This window comes from Helianthus annuus, chromosome 15, assembly GCF_002127325.2.
Source record: "Helianthus annuus cultivar XRQ/B chromosome 15, HanXRQr2.0-SUNRISE, whole genome shotgun sequence".
Classification (NCBI taxonomy): domain Eukaryota; kingdom Viridiplantae; phylum Streptophyta; class Magnoliopsida; order Asterales; family Asteraceae; genus Helianthus; species Helianthus annuus.
This window is the reverse complement of record NC_035447.2, coordinates 160,137,017-160,162,229: the sequence shown is the minus strand read 5'-3', so window position 1 is coordinate 160,162,229 and position 25,213 is coordinate 160,137,017.

Here is a 25,213-nt window from a genome sequence, read left to right as displayed (position 1 = left end):
TTCGAGTCTAAGTCTACAATCACTAGGGATCTCTCATGAAAACCATTTAAACACAAACAAATGTTTTCATTTGCATAAACATTTTTCATGGTCCATTTTCAACAAGAATTCATCTCATACAAATCAAGCAAGGACATTAGTGTCTTAGTCATCTAAATGGTAGACATGCAACTTTAAGTTAATCCACACAACACAATTAGGATAACTTAAAATGAACCTTATGTGAAAAACACATTTCGTGTATATATGTAAAGTAACAAATAATCATACGTGTCGAACAACTTATTTCTCAGGTCACCATATCTTCATCCGAAGGAAGAAACGTTTACGACGACGTAGACCCCATGGAGATTGTATCCGACAATGATTTCGTGCCGGAGGTTCAGGTCATCTCATCTGATAGCGACTCTACATCTGACAGCGACATGGACGACTTCCAACCATTCGCACTTCTGGGCAACATCATCGATGATGATGTGTTAGCTATTCCTCCTATACTCAACGATATAGTTATTTTGGGTCACCCGGAGGGTGAACATGTAGTCGAGGTTATACCCTTAGACGTCGCTCCTCTTGATGTTATGCCTTTTATCGTCGACCTCGACGATGACGATGACGTCGTTCCGGTGATTCCAGTGGATCACATGGATGCTGATTTGGGAGACAGAGAAGTTCACGATGTGGTTATCTTAGACATTGCATCACCAGTGGTCTCGGTGATCGATATTTCGTCTGATGCAGATACCAACTCAGATGCTTCCTCTTATGCATCTGTTACTTCGTCTGCGCTACAGGCCATTGGCCTACAGTGAAACGCTGACTTTGGGGATGACGTCATGCCAGCAGAGCCAGTCATCCCTGCACCTATTCCAGTCCCTGCACCAGATGCATCTCCTGAGCACATTCGCCTCATGCGCTTCGCACCTATCATACCACCTACTGGTCATACCGATGAGGCCGGGCCTTCCGGACATGCCCACATACCACCCAGTGATATGGACCTATACTATCAGCAGTTTCGCTCAGTCCCACAGGTCCCTGCCGAGCCTCTTACTACGCCACACTCTCCACCTCATGTTATGCCCAGGTCAGATCCATACCACCCATTGCATTACCCAGCTGTTACTACCGATGATCTTCTGCTATCTCTATAACTTCAGGTCGACATACTCTTTCGCAGAGTCCATGAACTTCAGCAGCGTGATGACGCTAGACCACCACCACATGCTCCACCACCACCACCACAGGCACCACCACCACCACCTGCTTTTCCACCTGACTTACGTGCTCGTGTGCTGACACTCGAGCAGCTGATAGACTTTCTCATCCGTCGAGTTCATGAACTCGAGGAGGAGCTTACTCACCTTCATGGCTTGGTACTTTTGACTCCACCACCTATCCCCCCCCTCCACCATACACGTTCACTTGCAGGTTATCTTTTGTAACGGGATGTAGTTACCCTTTTTGTGTACATATTGATGCTCCACCAAGTTTTGAAGACAACCGACAGACAGCGGATCACATAGTTGGAAGGAAGATTTTGTTATCTCTTTTGTTGTACTAGACTAGTATGACCGGGTTATGTAGCCCGAGTCCATTTTGTTTCCTTTCAAACGATTATGTAACTGGTTGAATGATATATATGAAAAACTTGGTGTTATCTCTTACATGCATCTAAATGGTCTGGTTGGACATATCTTATTGCTTATGTTAACTTGTTTACTCGCATTATATGTTTCTTGGTGATATTGCTATTAATGTTATGAATATTTTTTTTCTTTCTTCTTACTTAGTAAAAATATTTAACAAACCAAATCAACGTCTAATCTTTATCCTATTTCTTGTAGGATCGTGTTTTGACCCGAACGAGTCTATCAGAGGAGTTTTGATCAGATACAGGTGCGGAAAACAAGTACCTGACATAGAAACAGCTAGATATTCTCTTAAATCACTTTTATGATTGATTTAGCAGCGTTTACATTCAATCCTCACACCGGCAGCACCTCGGTATGGAAATCACAAAGTTACAAATGAGATCCGCTTATGGGTATATATAGTGCAGGTAGGTCCCCACATACGGACATGTCCGTATAAGCGGACCTGACAAATAAGCGGACCTACCATGTCCGTATAAGCGGACCTGACACATAAGCGGACCTACTATGTCCGTATAAGCGGACCTCCTATGTCCGTATAAGCGGACCTACACTCTAAAACACCTATACTCTCCAGTTTTCTCGTAAAACGTGCCGTAATCTATACAATACAATGTATAACATGATCTAAGACGAAATCAACAGATGTAGTGCACCAACAGACTCCCCCTCAGATGTTGATGGAGTCGACTATCGAGTCACAACAATGTTGTGTCTTCACATCTTCAGTCTTGATCAGTTTATGGGCTTTTCTCTCTCTCTCTCTTTTCACGCAAGTCTTCAGACTCCCCCTTGCGATGTGCTGGCATTTCTTTAATTCATCAGCATCATCAGCTTTAGGATCGTTGTCTGGCTTATAACAGATTCAAGCAACACAACCTGGATCATCTGCAACTGGATCACCTGCAAATTCTCTACCCAAAACATAAGTTTCACTCACATACATATTTCAAACATAAACACATGTACTACCTCAGACTCACTTCTCAAAAACAAAATGATTTTCCAATCTGATGAACCACTTTAAGGTTAGATTATGAAAACATTTAATTCCAAACATACACTCCCCCTCAAATATTGCTCATCATGTTTAGCACTCGGAATTTTGAAAATCTGCTTTTCAATACCAGTTGTCAAAAATCTTTTTGAGTTTTCTGAAACTTTATGCTAAAACACACTGAAAATCTTTTTGGATTTTGAAATAAAGAAAATGTAATGCAGTAAAGAAAATATTTACAGACAATATTTTTGTGAGTTCGTGTAAGAGGATCATATCAGTTTATGAGACATGTCACCAACACCATTAAGCTTCATTTCATTTTAAGTTCTAAACAATTCACCTAGATTGTCAGTATATTTGTCCACTTAAATTTTCACACAAAGTTCAACTGTTCCGAGATACAATATTAATGTTTTAATAACTTAAACTTATCCGTGTGTCCCACTACTTGAATATACTCCCGTATCCAGATCCCAATATTCAGTCTTACAGGTGAGTATACCACAGATGATATCTGTTCAGGGGTTAAATGTGAGGGCCGTGAGAGCTCAGGTCGATACTTCCGTATACGCAGAGAGATGACGGCTTCGACTTGTGACACCTGTGTCACTTCAACCATCAAACAAACGCCAAACCAATGAAATATTGTATTTCATACTTTGGACTTGTATAAATATGTGTATCGTTTGCACATATCAACTCTTGTTCGATTTCAAGCTCTACATCGCTTTCTGGGGGAGTTATACGCAAACTGGTGCGTAAACGTACTCAGTTTAATGCGACAAATACTCCGGAACAGCAACATATACTCAACATACCTTAAATAACCTTTACATAACTTAGAAATAAGTTTTGGAGACTTTGGTATGGCAAAAACAAGATAATTCGCTTACAGGGACTAAACTTGACAAACTACGAAAGTATGCCAATTTGAACTGTAACGAACATTCCGGAACATGTCCATAAGTTAGACATACCATAAATATCCTTTACATAGCTTAGGAATAGGCTTTGAGGGGTTTGGTATGCTAAAACAAACTTTTGGATCATTCAGGGGCTAAAAGTGTCAAAAAGTGCACTAGTTTGCACTTTCGCGCATAACTTACGTTCTGAATACATCCGGACATCCAAAAATTTATGTAAGCATCCTTATATTATGCCTTAGTGTTTGACATGAGAAAAATCCATTCGTCGCACAATTTGGATCGTCTTTCGTGCTTATGCGCATTCCGTCGTAATTAACCGAACATCGCGACCGTACGACCAAACGAACCGACATCCGACATATTTTTGAGCACATTTTAAGTTCCCAATACTTTAACTTCATTTTAGAGCTTTGAAATGAGGTTAACGGGGCTTAAACGTGCCAAAAACGCATCAAATACCAAGTTTTGGAGCTGCAGGGACCAAAACTGTAAATCTGCCAAACTAGGGGCTTACGGACCGTAAGCCAAAGCCCATACGGTCCGTAAGGAGTCCCCAGTACAGCAGAACCCACATTTAATGCTGATTGGCTCTTCAAATGGCGAAAGGTCCAAATGCCTTTTCACCTAATCAAAGGCCAAGGGCCATATTCAGTGAACCTAACAATTTGACACATGTACGCACAAGATCGTGGCACGTTATTCGAGAAACGATCCTAATGGTTTCACTTTTCCTATAATACCCCCCCCCCCCCATTTTGCTCAAAACCCACACAATCTGATCTTAAGGCTCTAAGTTGGAACCATTGTTTCATACCTGAGCTATTTTGATCTAGATTAGCATTCAGGGACCCTCCGTAAGTGTTCTTTCGTTCTTTTATTCGCTTTTCGAGTCCGAAAGTCGACGTTTTGTTGACTTTCTGCATTGACCAGCTTATGGTCGATGCGAAGTTCGTTGGAACTTCATAACGTGAGCGTGATCACGATGGTTATGGTCCGTAGTGACCATACCTACTGATCACCACGTTATCTAGGCTCAGTGACGAGTCGTAGTTTCGGCCAAAATGTGCATTCTTGCATATTTTGTAACCAAACTACTCGTGGGCATCAAAGCCGTTTGTTTTGATGCCAAACCTGTTTTCTAAACTTAGTTAAGCATGTTCTAACATGCTTAGCTCGTCACTTTTAGTTTAGTGCTTATATAGGGTCGTAAGGGAAGCGATCTAAACCATCGCTTATACTTTCGAACCCGACCCATTTGGTCGATCATTAGGATCTGACCAAACACATTAGGTGACCATAGCTATAACCTTCCGAGGTTATGCCTTGTGGTCACGATGTTAGGCGTTCCAGACGCATTCTACGCGAACGACGCGTGAGGTAGCATAAGCTACCTAAACGGGTCGTGATGGGTCGCAAGCACTTAGGTTAAGTTTCATTTTAGTATGTACGCTTTGTTAAACCATATTACACGAGTCTCCATACTCGTTTGGTTTACGAACCCGCATACTATTCGATCCTTCCGATTTAGGTCCGGTATATTAACATAGCTACCTATTAGGTGCCGTTTGATATTCCGATGATCTAGCATTGTTTGATTATTATACAAGAACTCAAAGCAATCTCAGGTGAGTACATTGAACCCCTCTTTTACTGTTTTCTAAACTGTTTTGGGGTGAAACACATGTGCCTATCTGTTACTTTCATGCTTTCCATGTTTTCACATCATATGCCTGCTATGTTGTTAGTACATTATAGTACACGATTTCATTACATTTCATGCTATGTATGCCCATTGTGTGCGTACTTAGTACATTTGATTTACATTACATTTCTGTTGCATATGTTTACTCAGCATATGGACACATTGATTTACATGAACATTTCTGTTGCATATGTTTACTCAGCATATGGACACATTGATTTACATGAACATTTCTGCTGCATATGTTTACTCAGCATATGGGCACATTGATTTACATGAACATTTCTGCTGCATATGTTTACTCAGCATATGGGCACATTGATTTACATGAACATTTCTGCTTCGTATGTTTACTTAGCATACTTAGTACAATTGTTTACATCACATGCCTTCATTTTGTTATGACATTTGGTTTGTTTAACATGGGACAATACATTCATTAACATTAGCTACGCCGTTCGTTAGTAGGTAGTGGTACCATAGGAATTGACAACTCCCGTTTCTGAAATCCTGGGTTTGATAGGATTGGAAGGAATGATCGAATTCGATATACATAACTTAGATAAACCTTTAATTTGTTTGAGGGTTTATCGCCGCAGTCTCAAGGCTTGGATGTATGCATAGTTTACAATACCGCATAAATGTTAATATCAATAGGGCATGCATTTTTCCACAGAATATAACGTTGATCTAAACCACGTTTTACTTCAACGACTTGTTTTGTGCATTTTACATATGGTTTAAGTTGATACATTTCGCTTACCATACATGATACATTTTGGGATACACATTACATGATTTACATTGAACATAAACACGTTGACATTGACATACACATTTGGTGGTTTACTTTGAACATAGACATTTGACATGGTCTACACAATAAACAATTGAGTTATACAAGAACAATCTTACATGGTGGATGGTTTGGGTAAGTGATTAAGTAACGAGGCGTGTGTAATATGATACAAGCATGGTGGATACGCCGCTGGTACTTCCTATATATAAGTGTTTGTATGGTATCACATATCGTAGCGTTATTTGAATCATTTCAATTTGAGACATATGACATTTTATACAAATAACACACTTTTCATGAGACATTGTTTTGCAAACTCATTTTACATGGTTATCCGTTTAACCATACAGTGTTCTCTTATTTATACATATCATCTGATCTTATCGTTTTTCAAATGATTTACAAGACAAAGAAAATTACAAGATTCATGACTAAACATTTTCTCCAACATAAGTCATGAATCCCGTTTTCACAAAACCAATGTATCTCACAGGCATTTTTATGCTGACGTACCTATTTTCACATGTGTTTTCAGGAGATGATGCATAGGACTTATCAAGACATACTTAGGCGGACCTGTGCCTTAGTGACTTAAAACGAGACAAGAACTAGTTAATTTATGTTATGTATTCTTTGGTTCTTGTTTAAGACAATGTAAACTTTCATGTTTGATTAATAAAACGAAACTTCGTTTACCATGGATTTGAAACAATTGATTCTGTTACAACACTCCCCGACATTTCCGCCACGTTTTGTATGTTCTACGTGGTCGGGGTGTGACAGAAAAGTTGGTATCAAAGCCAATGGTTATAGGGAATTAGGTTATTAGTAATGCTTTGACCTAGACTATAACTTTCTAGGACCCTAACACAAGTTATCTTGTGTTTAGAGTTTAAAACATGCACATCACCTATCCTTAGGTGATAATCACAACGGGAACTTCGGTTCCGAATCCGCTTTGAAAATTAATCATCTGTTCTAGGATGATTGATTACTAGGTTTTGAACCCTCTGTTATAAGGTTTTGAACCCCTTTGAATTTTCAAAACTCTCGTCAAAGTTTTGGGTCCTAAATAGTGTGAACACATGCGAACTGGAAGAGTGAATGCCTGTACCCTGGGTTTTCTGTCTAAGGTTAGAGTGTTCGTACAAATCCACATAATCGAAACAGTCACTCTTACCTGGGCACTCTTGGGGTGAGTGTCCACTTATAGGCGAGCATGTCTTCGCGATACACTATGAGGATCTATTTACTTTGATTCAGCCTTGGTGTTGTTTGTTTGATTCATGATTCAAACAAATGACCATCAACCGTGATTACGGTCGGTGATTGTAACATCTTATTCTTACCCAATACCATTTTATTTGTTTCCTTTCATTTTTTCCTCTTTTAGAATGCCTCCTCGACGCGAACACCAGATAGCAACTGCCGAGCTGGCCGAAATTATTGCGCAGCAGATGGCTGCTCAATTCCCAAATCTCTTTGCTCAATGGAACCAAGCCAACAACAACAACAATGGTACATGCAATTTCAAGAACTTTAACTCGGCTAAACCACTCAAGTTTAATGGTTCTGAGGGAGCAACTGGGCTTCTTCAATGGTTCGAGAGCATCGAGAATACTTTTCGCCACGTGCAGTGTCCGGATAATCGCAAGGTCGAGTTTTCTTCGAGTGTGTTTCAGAAGAGGGCTCTTACATGGTGGAACGGGGTAATGAGAGACCGTGGTGCAGATGTTGCTCTAGCACAGACATGGGCTGAACTGAGAGCTCTTATGATGAGGGAGTTTTGTCCTCGTCATGAACAACGAGCATTGGAGAAAGAGTTTGATGATTTGAAACAAGATAGTGGCGAACACAGGGCATATACTGATAGGTTTGAGGAGTTGAGTCTACTTTGCCCGACTATGGTCGCCCCACTCGACAAAGCTATCGAAAGGTACATCGACGGCTTGCCTGACTCGATACAAGACATTGTCACTGGTAGCAACCCTACCACACTCCGTCAGGCCATTGAGCTATCTGCAACCTTGACTGAATCGCAGATCAGAAAGCATAAACTTTTTCGAAAGGGTGACAAGAAGCCAATCGAGGAATCAAAGACCATGGATGAACAGACTGGATCCCCTGAGAAGTCTAAAAAGCGTAAGGCTTCGCAGAATTTTGCGATTGCTGCTCAACCTAACCAAAACACCCGCAACCAACCAACTCAACCTCCTGCAAAGAAACCTTATGCCGGTACTGCACCGAAATGCGACAAATGTAATGCACACCACTTAGCTCACCTACAGTGCCGATTATGTGCATCATGTGGGCGACTCGGTCACCTGGCGAATGCTTGTCGATTTACCCCAAACCAAGGTGGTCCAAACCAACCTCAAGTAAATCCTGCTCAAGCTCGTCTTCCACTAGGTCCTTGCTTCAACTGTAACGAAATGGGCCATTTCCGGAGAAATTGCCCAAAGATTGCTAATGCGAATCCAGCGCAAGGATGAGCAATCGGATCAACTGGAAGACAATGTTGTTTAGAGATAATCAAACCTTATGTATTATTTTCTTTTGTAGTCAAGGTCCATGAAACAGTTGTTGTTGTTTATAAATAAATCTTTTATTCTACATTGCAATGTACACATGTGATGTCATGTATAAACAACGTATCCTCTATAATACCAACAATCAAGGAACCGTATTCCTTGAAGAACAGACTGCCCCGTAATTTCTTCCATCTTATTATCTCTTGTGTTTCCCACGAATACCCAAAGTACCACTATAAAATTCTTAATAGGGTACCTAAGGGTATTTCCGTATATTCAAAAATTATTGTACCTCAATTCGAAAATTTCGTTTTCTTGAAAACGAAATCAAATTTATAGGAGATCTTTCTATCTTCATAGTTAGATTCTTGCTAATGTTTAAAGTACCGAATGAAATCCATGAAATGGATTCCTAGTGTGCTTTAAATGCACGTACGTAATCAACAAAACAAATTAACAAATTAAAGATCTAGATAAACAATTTTGTGGTTATGTGACTATTTGTTTATGCATCTTGTCTTTCCATTTATGCATTTTGTGTTTTTGTATACTCTGGATATTCGCTATCCAAATCCTCGTAGAATCTTTCATACCTTCATATGAGGGATTCGTAGTAGGATATCCAAAAAGGTACTATCTTAAATCCTTAATGGACTTCTACGTTGTAGTTAAGTCCCTTGGATTATAAAGTACTATTCCATAGTTTAAGGATAATATGCGCTGATATAGTTAAAGAGGCCCTCGGGTGGTCTAGTTAAAGAGATGCTACGTCGATCTAAGTTAAATAGATTGGTTCGACAATCTAGTTAAAGACATCCTACGTTGATGTAGTTAAATATTTCTCTTGGGTAGTTTAGCTGAAGAGATTATTCGTTTGATTTTTTTCCCATACGCATTATGAAATGAACTGTGCGGACTGTGCAAGGAAGTACGTAATTATGGAGGCCTACATAATTATGGAATTCAGTGCAGAGAAACCACAGGAAGTTATGTCATGTGTTAAGGCCTACAGAGACAAGAGTAATGATACGGGAGAAGTCTTGGATTTTGACCTATGTCATTTATCCTTGCACTCCCCAATACTGATTTCAAGCACACACAAGTTTCCTATGATAACTCTTCACGGGAAACGTTCTCCTGCCCGTAGTTCGAAACTCCATGTTTTGTTACTACAAGGACTTCACTTTGTGGGTTGAAATTTTCGCTAAGGATCCTAACATGGCCCAGGGTTTTACCTAAGGGTTCAATGAATTTGTCTGAAAGCGAAACCGTCACAGCTGTCTTCACAAGTTTCCTCTAAAAACTAAATTTCGGGACGAAATTTCCTAAAGTAGGGGAGACTGTGACACCTGTGTCACTTCAACCATCAAACAAACGCCAAACCAATGAAATATTGTATTTCATACTTTGGACTTGTATAAATATGTGTATCGTTTGCACATATCAACTCTTGTTCGATTTCAAGCTCTACATCGCTTTCTGGGGAGTTATACGCAAACTGGTGCGTAAACGTACTCAGTTTAATGCGACAAATACTCCGGAACAGCAACATATACTCAACATACCTTAAATAACCTTTACATAACTTAGAAATAAATTTTGAAGGCTTTGGTATGGCAAAAACAAGATAATTCGCTTACAGGGACTAAACTTGACAAACTGCGAAAGTATGCCAATTTGAACTGTAACGAACATTCCGGAACATGTCCATAAGTTAGACATACCATAAATATCCTTTACATAGCTTAGGAATAGGCTTTGAGGGGTTCGGTATGCTAAAACAAACTTTTGGATCATTCAGGGGCTAAAAGTGTCAAAAAGTGCACTAGTTTGCACTTTCGCGCATAACTTACGTTCTGAATACATCCGGACATCCAAAAATTTATGTAAGCATCCTTATATTATGCCTTAGTGTTTGGCATGAGAAAAATCCATTCGTCGCACAATTTGGATCGTCTTTCGCGCTTATGCGCATTCCGTCGTAATTAACCGAACATCGCGACCGTACGACCAAACGAACCGACACCCGACATATTTTTGAGCACATTTTAAGGTCTCTATACTTTAACTTCATTTTAGAGCTTTGAAATGCGGTTAACGGGGCTTAAACGTGCCAAAAACGCATCAAATACCAAGTTTTGGAGCTGCAGGGACCAAAACTTTAAATCTGCCAAACTAGGGGCTTACGGACCGTAAGCCAAAGCCCATACGGTCCGTAAGGAGTCCCCAGTACAGCAGAACCCACATTTAATGCTGATTGGCTCTTCAAATGGCGAAAGATCCAAATGCCTTTTCACCCAATCAAAGGCCAAGGGCCATATTCAGTGAACCTAACAATTTGACACATGTACGCACAAGATCGTGGCACATTATTCGAGAAACGATCCTAACGGTTTCACTTTTCCTATAAATACCCCCCCCCCATTTTGCTCAAAACCCACACAATCTGATCTTAAGGCTCTAAGTTAGAACCATTGTTTCATACCTGAGCTATTTTGATCTAGATTAGCATTCGGGGACCCTCCGTAAGTGTTCTTTCGTTCTTTTATTCGCTTTTCGAGTCCGAAAGTCGACGTTTTGTTGACTTTCTGCATTGACCAGCTTATGGTCGATGCGAAGTTCGTTGGAACTTCATAACGTGAGCGTGATCACGATGGTTATGGTCCGTAGTGACCATACCTACTTACTGATCACCACGTCATCTAGGCTCAGTGACGAGTCGTAGTTTCGGCCAAAATGTGCATTCTTGCATATTTTGTAACCAAACTACTCGTGGGCATCAAATCCGTTTGTTTTGATGCCAAACCTGTTTTCTAAACTTAGTTAAGCATGTTCTAACATGCTTAGCTCGTCACTTTTAGTTTAGTGCTTATATAGGGTCGTAAGGTAAGCGATCTAAACCATCGCTTATACTTTCGAACCCGACCCATTTGGTCGATCATTAGGATCCGACCAAACACATTAGGTGACCATAGCTATAACCTTCCGAGGTTATGCCTTGTGGTCACAATGTTAGGCGTTCCAGACGCGTTCTACGCGAACGACGCGTGAGGTAGCATAAGCTACCTAAACGGGTCGTGATGGGTCGCAAGCACTTAGGTTAAGTTTCATTTTAGTATGTACGCTTTGTTAAACCATATTACACGAGTCTCCATACTCGTTTGGTTTACGAACCCGCATACTATTCGATCCTTCCGATTTAGGTCCGGTATATTAACATAGCTACCTATTAGGTGCCGTTTGATATTCTGTGATCTTGCATTGTTTGATTATTATACAAGAACTCAAAGCAATCTCAGGTGAGTACATTGAACCCCTCTTTTACTGTTTTCTAAACTATTTTGGGGTGAAACACATGTGCCTATCTGTTACTTTCATGCTTTCCATGTTTTCACATCATATGCCTGCTATGTTGTTAGTACATTATAGTACACGATTTCATTACATTTCATGCTATGTATGCCCATTGTGTGCATACTTAGTACATTTGATTTACATTACATTTCTGTTGCATATGTTTACTCAGCATATGGACACATTGATTTACATGAACATTTCTGTTGCATATGTTTACTCAGCATATGGACACATTGATTTACATGAACATTTCTGCTGCATATGTTTACTCAGCATATGGGCACATTGATTTACATGAACATTTCTGCTGCATATGTTTACTCAGCATATGGGCACATTGATTTACATGAACATTTCTGCTTCGTATGTTTACTTAGCATACTTAGTACAATTGTTTACATCACATGCCTTCATTTTGTTATGACATTTGGTTTGTTTAACATGGGACAATACATTCATTAACATTAGCTACGCCGTTCATTAGTAGGTAGTGGTACCATAGGAATTGACAACTCCCGTTTCTGAAATCCTGGGTTTGATAGGATTGGAAGGAATGACCGAATTCGATATACATAACTTAGATAAACCTTTAATTTGTTTGAGGGTTTATCGCCGCAGTCTCAAGGCTTGGATGTATGCATAGTTTACAATACCGCATAAATGTTAATATCAATAGGGCATGCATATTTCCACAGAACATAACGTTGATCTAAACCACGTTTTACTTCAACGACTTGTTTTGTGCATTTTACATATGGTTTAAGTTGATACATTTCGCTTACCATACATGATACATTTTGGGATACACATTACATGATTTACATTGAACATAAACATGTTGACATTGACATACACATTTGGTGGTTTACTTTGAACATAGACATTTGACATGGTCTACACAATAAACAATTGAGTTATACAAGAACAATCTTACATGGTGGATGGTTTGGGTAAGTGATTAAGTAACGAGGTGTGTGTAATATGATACAAGCATGGTGGATACGCCGCTGGTACTTCCTATATATAAGTGTTTGTATGGTATCACATATCGTAGCGTTATTTGAATCATTTCAATTTGAGACATATGACATTTTATACAAATAACACACTTTTCATGAGACATTGTTTTACAAACTCATTTTACATGGTTATCCGTTTAACCATACAGTGTTCTCTTATTTATACATATCATCTGATCTTATCGTTTTTCAAATGATTTACAAGACAAAGCAAATTACAAGATTCATGACTAAACATTTTCTCCAACATAAGTCATGAATCCCGTTTTCACAAAACCAATGTATCTCACAGGCATTTTTATGCCGACGTACCTATTTTCACATGTGTTTTCAGGAGATGATGCATAGGACTTATCAAGACATACTTAGGCGGACCTGTGCCTTAGTGACTTAAAACGAGACAAGAACTAGTTAATTTATGTTATGTATTCTTTGGTTCTTGTTTAAGACAATGTAAACTTTCATGTTTGATTAATAAAACGAAACTTCGTTTACCATGGATTTGAAACAATTGATTCTGTTACAACACTCCCCGACATTTCCGCCACGTTTTGTATGTTCTACGTGGTCGGGGTGTGACACGACTTTTGGGTGTGTCCCCTTTAGAGGATCTTTTGAATTACAACAGCAGCGACTATCAATTTTATTGTTTCATCAGCTTGCTGAGGGCGATGCTTTTTCAAGCTTTGCGGAAAGTATTATCCGGGGACTAGGTCAGTACTTCCATACAGCAGAAGTCCCGGGATAATACCCCAGATATCACTGAGCATAAAGACCTAGTATCTCAGAATAAGGGACCTTTCAAACAAGATTTCAGGGGTTACCTATATATCCAAGCAGTTTTGTTAACCCACAGAATAAGCAAGTTTGAATGTTTAGGTTTATATCTCGTCACAATCTACTAAATGTGCAAAAACCTACTGGCATATCCACAGTGAGATTGTTTATCACATATTATCTTTCCAATTCTTTAGCATGTTGTGACACATATTATCTTTCCAATTCTTTAGCATGTTGTGACAGCTCACTGATGTACTATCATTTCCTCTTTTTACAACAAAACTCATTTTTGAATTTTATCATGTTTTTAGCTGTTTCAAATTTTCTAATGTTTTTGGATTTTCAGAAATATCTACTCCCCCTAAAATGCAAACACATTAACGAAAAATTTGAAAACTATCTAAAACTCTTGACCTACTTGAAGAAAATTTAAAACAAACTGTACAGAAATATGACAACCAATATCAAATCGCCTCAATTCGCCATTCACTAGGCATAAACAATCTGAACTCCCCCTTTCGCAAACCATTTTCTCATTTAGATTTCAAAACACTTAAGTTTGTTTTAATCAAAATGATTTTTCCGGAAAATTATTTTGTTTTTACCACTTGTAAGTTTACCACTTGGTTAAAATTGGGGATATGGTTCATCATCTTGTTCTTTGAGTTATCATGTGTAGTAAATCGAGTACAAATTAATGTCCCTGGTTTACCGTTAAGCAATAAAGTACCACTAGTAAAAATAACCAAACAATATCACTTGTAGGAATGACATCTCTACACAAACCATTTTACCAATCAGAATGCCGATTCCTTCTTCACACTTACCAACCTGGAAGCTCCGGCGTAGCCATTCAACCTGTAAAGTTTTAACAATTTTAAGAACTTTCAAAACAACCTTATTAATCATGAAAGATGCCGATTCCTGATCCTCAATTACAAACTTGGGATCTCCGGCAAGTCAGGTTTTTCAAACGAAGAAAATGTCCACCCAAGCCTGACCAGCCTTGGGTGATTTCAATTCAGATTTTGTTGGGGTGTAAGTTCCTTTCTTTGTAGCGTAGAACTCTTTTACCCCTTTCACCTTCCCATCGACCATCTTTCCGAAAATCTTCTTTACTTTCCCATTAAATGCTTTATCAACATCAAAATTATCCTTTTCAGAATAACCCTGATTTGAGATTTCAGACTTTCCAGCTTTCCTTTTAAAATTCTCAGTCCTCAATGGTGGAAAGTTCTCGTCATCCATTGAAGGAACTAAGTTTTCATCACTCTCATCAAACTGTGGCTCCTCTGATTTTGTGTAATCAGATTCATCACCAAATTTTACCTTAGATTTCTTGACAACCCTTTTTTGGTTGTCAAGTTTTACACTTCGCTTGTAAAATCTCTTCGAACACTCACCAACTTCAAATGTAGAATTTTTGAAAACTTTAAACTTTTCAGTTGGTAGTTTGGTTTTATCAACAACAACTTGTTTCAGTTTTCCATAAACTCCCTGTTTTGTGTTTGTCGCTTTCGGACAGTTCCATGCAATGTGACCAACTTCATTGCATCGGAAACAGGTTCTGGTTTCTTTCTTCACGTAAGCTCCATTCTTTCTCTTCTCGGCAAGAAATTCTTGGTTAGATTGTTTCCAGAATGAGCTTTTTGCTTCCTCTTCTGAGCATGTACCTGAAACAAATTTTGTATTTGTTTTAGAAAATTTTTCATTTTTATAGTTTTCTTGTGGAGTAAAACCAAGTCCTTTCTTTTTGTAGCTACGATTTTGGTTTGGTTTCTTTTGAAAACCAGAACTAGAATTGTAACCTTTTTTCTTGTTTAGTCGTTGTTGAACTCTTGAGGTGTAAAATTTAGGTTTACCATTAAGATTTAAATCTTTTATTTTAGAAATATTAATTTCTGTTAGTTTGAAAACCTTTTTTATCATTTCTGGTTTAACACCTCTTATTGGAAACTCCTTATCAAAATATAATTTGTCAGAATCATTCAAAGTATATGCAACTTCAAATGTTTCGTCATTCAAATTAGATTTTGACAATAAAAACTCTTTACTGTAAACCCATTTTCCCGATGATTTCGAACTCTTTTCGGGCGAATTTGAACTCCCAACTGACTGACACGAACTTTCAGACTCGGACTTTGACTCTGACTCCTCATCCTTATCCAACACCTGATCGACCACTTGTTTTATCAGTTCGGACTCATGATCTGTGTCGGACGCTGTGAACGTGACGTCAATATTGTCTGGTAAAACATCGGTTATCTTGGATTCTAACTTAATATTGACCGCCTGTTTTAGTTCTTCCTCGTTAGGTTTTATAGGCGAGTACCCTTCCCAAATCGGAGGCGGACACTTATTATAACAGACATCCTGTTTCTTACCAGTATCCTTTCTCTTCTTTGGTTGTTCATCTTTAAATGCCTCAAAACCTTCAACTGTTGGATAAATTCTGTCGATTATGTAGTCACAACCTTTGTAACTTTGCAATAATCTTCTGATTCTTTCATTCTCAGCTGCTTCACTATCCAACTCTTTCTTCAACTTTGCACATTCTTCTATGTACATGTTGATCTCTTTTTTGCTTTGTCATCATTGTAACATTCATCATCTTCAATGCTTTCTCTCGTTCAGAGTTAGTCTTCTCCTGACTATTCACATGCCTGTTCAATACATCATACGACTTTTTCAAGTTCTTTACATCAAACAACAATTGTTCTTTCAACTTTTCTATCTCACTAAACCTCTCATCTTTTTCTATACATTGTTTACAAGACTCTAAACATGTAAGACAGGGTTTTGTGACTTCAACGATCTTCTCGACTTCAACTCTCTTTTCAACTTCCACAATCTTCTCAATCACTTTGACTTCCTTCATTTCCTTTGCGGCTTTCCTCTCTTTCAGTTTCTTCAGTTTTTCTGCCAAAATAAAATTCAAAGCTATCAGAAGATAAGTGAGTTTTTCCAATATTAATCTGTTCAATTTCTTCATCACTATCTCTTGTTTCTGATGAACTGTTTTCAGAAGAAACAGATCCGTCATCTTCACTTTTCTCTTCATCAGATAACACTTCCATCCATTCTTTCAACATTTCTGGTTTTCGAATAATATGTGCAATGAACGCTTTAACATTTGAATCAGCTGGAATAAACTTGTCCCAGCTAAAACCTTCAGCCATTTTCTCATCATCTTGATCAATGATGCCATAATAAGCTTTCCTGTTTGCATCCTCGATCATTCTTCCATGTGCCGTTTGAGGTTCTTTTTGTTGATGCGGTTGATGAGTGATTTGCTGATAAATGGTCTTCCTATGATAATCATCTTTCCCAGACGATTCCTTTTCTCCTCTTGGTTGCTGATTCTTGCACTCTCTTTTAAAGTGACCTTTCTCCCTGCAACGAAAACAAACAACTTTAGATTTATAAAATCCTAAGTTAGAAAGGTTTGCATCCAAGAAATCAGTTCTCCCTGTAATCAATCTAAACTTTTCAGCTCTCCTCAAAACACTCGCCAATGCCCACTTGATGTCCATCAATTCTAGCTCCTCTGCATCGATCTGGTCATAATCTTCCTTTGTCAGCATTGGATTGCCAATTCTTCCGGCAATCAACCCTTCATAAGACTCTAATGCAGTGACCAGTAACCCCATATGACTCTTTACAATTTCTTCAGTATAATTCTGTCCGTTTTGAAGATGTAGAGCCACATTGCATTGTAGCAAATGACCATTTCCAACTGATGTATTTTGAGCACTTGGAGGATTTACCGTTGAGAACCCACTAGTATTGACTGATCCTTGACTGCTAGGCGGAGACTGATTTCCAGCACTAAATGCAATTTGTATCTTTGGACTAGCTTTAGCAGTTTGAACATTTCCTTTATAATACAGTTTGATATCTTGCTGATGAGTAGAACTGTTCATTCTGGCAATCTTCTGTTGCTCCAGATCCTGTGCCTCCAACTTCTATATAAACTGTGCAATCGATAACCTGCTAAACTGTCCGGAATTCTTCAATATCATTAGATATGTGCCCCATTCCTTTTGTGGTAATGCATCAGCAAGCTTTTCAACCCATTCAGCTGGAGTCTTTGTAATTTTCAACTGTGACATAGTGCGAACCAAATGACAGTATCTTTCAATAAGAGTCTTCGTTGTTTCACCAGGCATGCAAGTAAACAATTCAAACTCTTTCTTTAATAAAGCTGCTTTACTCTGTAGCATCTCCGTACTTCCCTCAAACTTCTTCTTAAGAGCTTCCTAGATAGAGTACGCATTGTCATCATGTTGAAGCAACACAAATATATCCTCCTTTACTGCTTGCTGTAACAGATTGATCATCAATTTTTCACCTTTATAACTTTCCCTCTCTTGATCAGTAAATTCAGAAATGATTTTATCGACTCTCATAGCGCTTTGTGGTCTAACATATTCCGTTTCGATACTCTCCCAAGCTTTTAGATGATTCGCCTGCACCCAATTCTCGAAACGTTTCTTCCATCCGTGATAATCTTCAATTCCCATCAGTTTCGGGGGTTTTTGCATCGTTCCGGTTTCATTTTCCATTGTCATGTTCTTAGCAATGTCGGATGGACTAGCAGGGGTTGTAGCAAACGCGTTGTAAAACTCAGTATCCATGTTTTAGACTTGTATCTCCTGATGATCTCGAATTACCTGACGATCTTGGATTACCTGATGATCTTGATTTACCTGATGATCTTGGATTACCTGACGTAGCACAAACAAACAAAAACACGATCAGTTTAATCACTTATCAATTAACTGAAACAAACAGATACTCCGTGCGAACTGAATCACTTGAACTGATGAATATTTTGTGCGAACTGAGAATTGACAAACTGTGCGGACTGAACTTGATACGAACTGAGATTTAAATTTTCAAATCGTACGAAGTGCTATGACCCGGATCAATATTCGAACAATCCTGACAAAACCACACGACCTGAACGAGTTTGAATTCAAACGGAATGAACCACCTCTCTTGTGAACTGGAATCGAATTCAAACAGTGTGACACAGAATTCACTTTCAACCTTCCTTGACAAATTTAAGAATCAGTTTCAAAATTTGACAACCCTAATCTATACAATTCAATGTATAACATGATCCAAGACGAAATCAACAGATGTAGTGCACCAACATTTCTCCTTTGGAAGAATCATGCCACCAAGGAGAGCTTTACGTTAACGGACTGTTAATCTACCCCCACCCCCACCAATGCCTACGACTGAGGCAGAACTAAATGCACTAATTGAAGAGAGGATAACACAAGCCATAGCACTGTACGAAGCATCGCGCGTCGAAACCAGTGGCAGCACTGGCGGAGCAGGCGGTACTTCAAACGGAAACAATGCTAATGTTAATGTTTAGTCATTTTTTTGTGACAACTCATCCAATCCCTTTCGTGGTCTATTCGTGCGATTCACTGTTTGCTCACTCATAATCCGTTTGTCCAATTTCAGGGTGCACATTCAAGCAGTTTCTGGACTGCAAGCCACTTAACTACGATGGCACAGGCGGTGCTGTGGCTTTCGTGTAATGGATGAGAAAACGGATTCCACTATCAGAATGAGCAGATGTTCCGCTAATTAGCATGTCACTTTTGTTACTGGCCTGTTTCTCAACGAGGCCCTTACATGGTGGAACTTACAAGTGCAAACTTTAGGTGATAGCGCTGCATATACGTTGACATGGGATGAACTGAAGGAACGTATGAGGGATAAGTACTGTTCTCGTGCTGAACTCTAGAAGTTGGAGAACGAGTTTTGGCACCTTACCATGATCGGAGCTGATATCACTGGATATACACAAAGGTTTCACGATATGTCCCGCGTGATTCCTTATCTTGTATCACCGGAATAAAAGCGTATCGAACGCTACATCTGGGGACTTTCTCCCAAGATTCGGAGTCTGGTTACTGCAGCTAAGCCCACGACTATTACTCAGGCTGTGACTATAGCCGTGAGTCTCACTGGACGGGGTCAGGATGAATATATTCTCAGAGAAAGGTGATGAGAAGAAGGAAACACATGTCGAGTCTTCCAACAGTGGGAAGAGGAAGTATTCGAATTTCAAGAAGGGAACCCGTGGTAATAACAACAACAACAACAGTAACAACAACCACAACAATAATAACCCCAACAACAACAGCAGGCGACAGAATAACTCGCAAAAGGATGCAAGGGCGTTTGTAGCCACAAACGACACTGGTCCTAAGAAGTACGCTGGTACTTTACCCAAGTGTGAGCGATGCAAATATCATCACTTGGGCGATTGTCGGGTTGTCAAGTGTGACAAGTGTGGCAAGAATGGCCACCGTGCTGAATCGTGTTAGGGAACGGGAAATAATACTGGATCGGGAAGTGGAAATGGTAACAAGAATGGGAACGGAAATGGGCGTGGTCAAGGATGCTTTGGATGCGGGAGCAAAGATCACTTCAAGAAAGACTGTCCTAAAGAAAACCCAGCTCAGGGTAGGGCATTTGTGATCGGAGCAAAGGATGCGTGCCAAGACCCTAATGTGGTCACTGGTACGTTCCTCATCAACAATCATTTCGCATCCATATTATTTGATACCGGTGCCGATTTTAGTTTTATTTCTATGGACTTTAAAAATATTCTGGGCATAGAAACAAGTAAGTTAGATGTGCCTTACTCAATAGAATTGGCAAACAGTAAACTAGTCGAGTCCGGGGAAGTTGCTAAGGGATGTTCCTTAGAACTTGGCGAACGAACATTCAATATCGATCTCTTACCCGTGGAGTTGGGTAGTTTCGACGTAGTGGTTGGCATGGATTGGCTATCCGATAACCGAGCCGAAGTTGTGTGCCATGAGAAAGTCATACGCCTACCACTACCGGACGAAGAGACACTTGTTATACTTGGAGAGAAGTGCGACACGCCAATGCGGATTATCAATTGTATGAAGGCACAAAAGTGCTTACGGATTATCAAATGTTGTCGACAAGAAGGCCGAGGGGCCGCAGCTGAAAGACATTCCCGTGATAAGAGACTTTCCTGAAGTCTTTCCTGACGACTTACCGGGAGTACCACCAATTCGACAAGACGAGTTTCACATCGACTTAGTACCAGGAGCAGCACCTGTAGCCAGATCTCCATATCGATTAGCACCTTCTGAGATGCAGGAACTGTTCACACAACTTCAAGAGTTGTTGGATAAGGGATTCATTAGACCAAGCTTTTCACCTTGGGGAGCTCCAGTTCTTTTTGTGAAGAAGAAGGACGGGACATTCAGAATGTGTATCGACTACAGGGAGTTGAATAAACTCACCATCAAGAATCGGTATCCACTACCGAGGATTGATGACTTATTCGACCAACTACAAGGTTCGAGCTTCTACTCCAAGATAGACTTACGATCGGGGAATCACTAGCTTCGAATACAAGAAGAAAGCATACCGAAAACGGCCTTTCGAACTCGTTATGGTGATTATGAGTTTCTCGTTATGCCTTTTGGTTTAACGAACGCACCAGAGGTCTTCATGGATTTAATGAACCGCGTGTGCAAGCCGTATCTCGACAAATTCGTCATAGTGTTCATTGATGACATCTTGATATACTCACGATCGGCAGACGAGCATGAACAACATTTGAGAACCATCTTACAACTACTCAAGAAGGAGAAACTATACGCGAACTTTTCCAAATGTGAGTTTTGGATTCGTGAAGTGCAATTTCTCGGGCATATAGTGAACGAGAAAGGCATTCAAATAGACCCCTCGAAGATCGAAGCAATTAAGAACTGGGAAGCACCCAAGACTCCAACTGAAGTCCGACAGTTCTTGGGATTAGCGGGGTATTATTGGAGGTTTATCGAGAATTTTTCAAAAATTGCTCAACCACTAACCTCCCTTACCCAAAAAGACAAGAAGTTTAATTAGGGTGAGAAACAAGAGGAGTCATTTCAACTACTCAAGGATAAGTTGTGCGAGGCACCAATCTTATCACTACCCGAGGGTACCGATGACTTCGTAGTATACTGTGATGCATCGCATCAAGGTTTGGGATGTGTACTTATGCAATGGGATAAAGTTATCGCGTACGCATCATGACAACTAAAAGTTCATGAGAAGAACTATACCACTCACGACCTCGAGTTAGGCGCAGTGGTATTCGCTTTGAAAATATGGCAGCATTACCTATATGGTACTCAGTGTACAATTTTCATGGATCATAAGAGTCTTCAGCACATATTCAATCAAAAGGAACTTAATATGCGTCAGCGATGCTGGATTGAATTGCTGAACGACTATGATTGTGAAATTAAGTACCATCCGGGCAAGGAAAACGTTGTAGCAGATGCCTTGAGCCGCAAGGAACGGGTTAGAACTTTGAGAGTTCGAGCCTTGGAGATGACAATTCACACGGATCTTACCACACGAATCCGTGATGCACAACAAGAGGCACTTAAGGAAGAGCACATTCTAGCAGAAACACTTCGAGGCATGGAAAAACAATTAGTGCCAAAAGAAGATGGAACTTTATACCTTATGGGTTGGATTTGGGTTCCACTCTTTGGAGGCCTTCAAGATCTCATTTTTGAGGAAGCACATAGGTCAAAGTACTCGATCCATCCTGGATCAGATAAAATGTACCAAGACTTGAAGGAGTACTATTGGTGACCTAACCTCAAAAGGGATATCGCTATCTATGTCGGAAAATGCTTGACCTGCGCGAAAGTCAAGGCAGAGTATCAGAAACCGTCGGGTTTACTACAACAACCCAAGATTCCCGTTTGGAAATGGGAACAGATATCGATGGACTTCATTACGAAGTTACCCAGGACCTCAAGAGGCCATGACATGATATGGGTAATCGTCGATAGGTTGACAAAGTCCGCACACTTCTTACCAATTCGGGAGAAGGATAGTACAGAGAAACTGGCGGAACTCTATCTCAGAGAATTAGTGGCTCGTCATGGAGTGCCTATTTCAATCATCTCAGACCGAGATGGTCGCTTCATTTCAAGAATTTGGAAATCTTTTCAAGAGGCCTTTGGATCTCATTTAAATTTTAGTACGGCCTTTCATCCACAAACTGACGGCCAGAGTGAGCGGACAATCCAAACACTCGAAGATATGCTTCGTGCGTGTGTTATGGATTTAGGTGGCAACTGGGATACTCATCTACTATTGGTTGAGTTTTCCTACAACAACAGCTACCATACAAGTATACAAGCTGCACCGTTTGAAGCTCTCTACGGTCGAAAGTGTCGCTCTCCGCTATGTTGGGCGGAAGTAGGCGATAAACAACTAATCGGTCCGGAGTTAGTCCAAGAGACTACTGATAAAATCTTTCAGATCAGAGACCGTATCAAGGCGGCTCGCGATCGACAAAAGAGCTACGCAGACAAGAGACGGAAGCCATTATCCTTCGAGGTCGAAGACAAGGTCTTATTGAAAGTCTCGCCTTGGAAGGGCGTAGTGTGACAACTCGAGTTTCCAAGATTTCCATCTTCGCATTTATTGCACGTTAATTGTTTACGCTATTTGTTTCACAACTATGTTTGCACAATTTGTTGCTTTGTAATTGTTATTGTTGGATATGTGATTGACATATGGTTGATTGGGTTATATGATAAAATGCGAACTGTTTGACGTATGATGATTATGATTATGATTATTATTATTATGTTATAAATAGGATGAAACGTGAGTGTTTAGCCAAAACCTCCACTCGATGAAACTGAGAGTTTCGCCATAACTGCTTCGACGAAACAGAGGGGAGTTTCGTCGTCTTCATCTCGACGAAACGGGGTGTTTCATCGGCCCAGTCTTTCGCCGAAGCCCATTAAGGGCCCAGTACGCAGTTATGCGTACATATTACGTGGAACTGTTACATTCTTTCTTCTCATTATCAACCGATTGAAACCCCTAACACCCTTTTCCTCTCCTGTGCACCCGGCGCAGCCATCAACCCGCTTGAAGTCCTTTTGGTTTCATCTCGATCCTTACGGTTAGTACACAAATATAGATTGATTGATCGTATTATTGCCTACGGTGTGATAGATATGTATGTATGTTAGCAATGATGTATTTGTTAGGATTGACATGATGATTAACTGACTCGTTGATGGTGAAGCTTTCATAAGATAACGAATGATTAGGGTTTCATGTTGATGATTGAAATTACTGTGTTATTGTTTTGAATAGGAGGTTGTAGACTGTTAATTGATGAGATAGGTTTTCGGTAATGATGAATCCGTGAAGCTGTATTGGTGCTATATGTTAGATTGTTCAAGATTAACACATGATTCTGTTACGATTGGTATGATAAATGGTATCAATGATTGCTGTATGATTGCATGATTTCTGTGTGATGATGATCGGCGGTTAGGGTTTCTGGGTAATCATCAGTTACACGACGTAACTGATCTAAGGGACAAAACGCTAATATCGACGAAACGGGTGCGTTTCGCCGGAGGGTAATCAAGACGAAACAGGTGTGTTTCGCCGGAGGGTAAATACGACGAAACGAGTGTGTTTCGTCAAGGGATGCACGACGAAACGTATATGTTTCGTCGCTAAGGAACCACGACTGATGTGCGTGAAGTGTGTTATATTTTTGATGTATATTTAAGCCCTTTTTACACTTTTAGCCAAGTTTTAAATTTATAAAACACGATATTCACTAACACTAAACACACATATGGGCAAGTGCACCCATCGTTGACGTAGTATAGTGTTGGTAAGATACCGAGGTCGTCCAAGGACACAAGAGCTTTTAATAACGGTTTATCCTCAACGTCTAATCAAATCAAAAAATGAGAAAAATGTTTTTAAACTAAGAAAATAAAAACTAACTAAATGCTGAAAAATAAAATAAAATAAAAACAGATAGACAAGATGAATCACTTGGATCCGACACGTGTATTAGTATAACCTTTGATTATTTTCGCACTTTTGCACTTGTTTAAGAGATTATCTTAGTTATTGTAGTAGGCCCCTCTTTTGAAGGCGATGTTACCCTCAACCCAGTAGTTTGAGTCAGCAAGGATACAATCCTAAAGGGTCGGATTATTGAAAGATAATGAATTAAGTTATTAATGCAAATTGTGGTAGGCCCCGCTTTCGGCGGTGACGTTACCCTCGGCTAAGTAGTCTGAGTCAGCAGGGATACAGTCCTAAATAGCCGGGTTATAGTATTAATAGTAGTTAACTTATGAGGGGGTCAAAGAGTTTGGATCCCCGCCATCCAATACCTATGGGCATTGAAGGAGATCCTACTAAATTTGACCCAGATCCCAAGCAGGACCTCTAAACGCTGAACAAGGGCAAGACCTTTACCAAACCGTTCCCTTAACCCCCGACCAGGTAGCCAACATACCTCCATATAGACCGTGGAGATATGAATGGTGAAAATCTTTTATTTTATATAGACAGTAAAATAATGCCAAGACACCACG